Source organism: Pteropus vampyrus, unplaced genomic scaffold (assembly GCF_000151845.1).
Source record: "Pteropus vampyrus isolate Shadow unplaced genomic scaffold, Pvam_2.0 Scaffold57, whole genome shotgun sequence".
NCBI classification, from domain to species: domain Eukaryota; kingdom Metazoa; phylum Chordata; class Mammalia; order Chiroptera; family Pteropodidae; genus Pteropus; species Pteropus vampyrus.
The window spans coordinates 5,304,445-5,307,158 of NW_011888838.1; the positions used below are offsets into that span (position 1 = coordinate 5,304,445).

Consider the following 2,714-nt stretch of genomic DNA (forward strand, 5'->3'; position numbering starts at 1 on the left):
TTATATTACTATATATTCTAAGAAATAAGACTATTTTCTGAGCCTTAAATTGGAAGTTCATAATGTAAAGAATCATAGTTTAGATTCATAAATTACCCCCCATTACAAAAAGACATGTATTATAGGCCATTAAGACTCACCTATAGTCTCATTTAATGCATTAATACAGCTAGAAGGGTTGTTCAAATTGAATGTTTAAAAAGAAAGACCAGTTATCCTGAAAGGTACTAATAATTTTTAATATAAGCATTGTCCAAGAAAGCAGTAGCTCTTTCTCTTAGTGAATTTAACTCTTTACCCCATGACAAGGCCATGATCATTCATTGAGAAGCACTATGTGATTTTCAACTTCAGTATTTTGACATAAATAATTTGGAAAATGCACCTTCTTTCTTCCACAATTTTTCCTACTCATATCTATCTTTGAACACATTTCTATAAAACACTTTTCTTCATATCCTTTTGCTGAGTTGAATTCTCCTCTTATGTTGTCCCATAATGCCTCTACCTCACTAACTGACACATTTATTAAAAGATGTTAAGGTTGTTTCCATATTTGTCTTTCTTCCTTTATAATAGATAGTTCATAAAGTCAATAACATTTCTGGCTTGATCGTCATTCCTTCCTTAGTGAGCCATGCACTGTTTTTGAAATACATATAGTGCTGGTTAAATATCTGAATGTTTGCTGCAAGAAAACTTTTTTTTTCACTTACATATGGCCTGCTCAAGAGAAATAGTAATACATGAAAGAAAAAATAAAAGAGAGACAGGAGTTTGCCAGTCAATAAGGCAGAGATCAAGACCACAAACCATGGTACACTCACCTAAGCAATGAGGCCATCTTGGGTGAGTTCATAACCCTTTACCTTGTTTAATACACTAACATTACAATGAAGCCATAGCGACAAAGATTTTTAATTAATCAATTAATATATTTTTAACAGTAAGGCATATATATTGCATTGTATATTCACCTCCCATAGTTAGATTTCTTTCTGTCACCACATATTTGACTCCTTTTACCCCATCTACCTCTCTCCTTCCCTCTCCCCACTTCCCTTTGGTAACCACTAGTCTATTGTCCATGTCCATGAGTCTCTGTCTGTTTGTCCTGTTCATTGCAACAAGGATTTTTAAATTTCTGCATGGAACAGTGAATTCTATGCTTATTTTCTTTTCAAATATTTGAGTTTCGAAGATACCATTATAAACTTTTAAAAGTTCATAAATAGTTTAGAAAGATAAGAAAAAGCTTTGAAAAAGCTTTTTTTTTTTTTTTTTTTTTAAAGCCTAGAACACACAGAACCACAGAGGAACTCAAATGACAATAATCTTTGCAGAGATATAAAATATTTTGAAAGTTTAAGTAAAAATGCATATATACTTGTTATTTGTTCTTTTTTTTTTTTTTCAAGACACTAACCTAATTTAACATTTTAGAGGAGAAATGTATGGAGAAACAAGCCGAAAGTAAAAAGAAAATGATAAAATTTCAAATTAAATAAAGATAACAACTGAAGTAAATACACTCCCAAGGAAAACTATATTTTTAAGAGTTTAGGGCATGACTAAAAAAGTTTTTTCTTATGCTTGTTTGAGATTTGAGATTTTTGGATGATACAATCCCTATTATCCTATTTATTTTTAATATGATTATAATTAGGTTAAGTCTTACATGTTTTACTATTACAAAAGAGATGATAATAATAGTGTATGATTCAAAGATTCAAATTCAGGAAAACCACACCTGTTCTGAATTATGTAATAGGTTTCCAAGATGTTTTTATTTTTAAAATCATTTTTTTATTATTATTCAACTAGTTACTGAGATGGAAATTTTTGAAAAAATATGAATAGATATGATGTTAGAGAGAGGAATAATAAATTGTTGTTCTGTTCAAAAATTCAAATTAGTTTAACAGAATGGTTAAGTTGATTTATTAGGATTATTATTTATTGAGATTTTTATTAGTGATAGATTTCCACTCAACCAGTCTGATTCTCTCACTCAAGAATTTAGACTAAATAATAGAGAATATATCCTTCGAGAAGTCGAAAGAAAGTTTTAGATCCCATTTAGTGAGTGATGGTCATATTTTTGGTCTTATTCCTCCCATGAGTTCTGAGTTTTCGGACTTTTCTGGTTTCATTTTTAGAACTCGTCACAATGTTGAGACACATTATTCTTTGTTTTCATTTAAAAATATGAGCCCAGAACATAAAGAAATTGATACTAATAGTAACTAAACAAGGTATATATCTTTAGCTGGAATATAGAGAATTTCAACATGGTTATTGATGTAGTAAAAGAATGAAGGCAATGAGAATTTCATTCTAGTGAAGACTTAAGTAACCTACTTTCTGTGGTCCATCAGAAACAGAGATCAGTCTATGGCCATGCCACCCTGAACAAGCCCGATCCCATCTGATCTCAGAAGCTAAGCAGGGTTGGGCCTGGTTAGTACTTAGATGGGAGACCACCTAGGAAGACCAGGTGCTGTAGGCATAAAAAAATTTAAAAAATAAGGGATCATCAGCTGACAAGGTCCTTGCAATCTGTGAAGGTTGCCTTGCCTAAAAAAAAAAAAAAAAAGACAAAAGAAAAAAAAGAAACTGATCATGTTCAAGTTAGGTGAAGATATTTGAATATGTGGTAATATGTGAAATAAAAACAATGGGCTAAGTGATTGCTTACTCAGTCTTACGTAGAG

At 31.0% G+C, this 2,714-nt stretch overlaps 1 non-coding gene across 1 annotated transcript; it reads left to right on the forward strand.

Moving 5' to 3' along the window:
• Positions 1-2,390: 2,390 nt before the first annotated feature.
• On the forward strand, positions 2,391-2,509 carry LOC111740062. Its single transcript, XR_002780452.1, has one exon. It is a non-coding gene; the product is annotated as a 5S ribosomal RNA (ribosomal RNA).
• Positions 2,510-2,714: the final 205 nt, after the last annotated feature.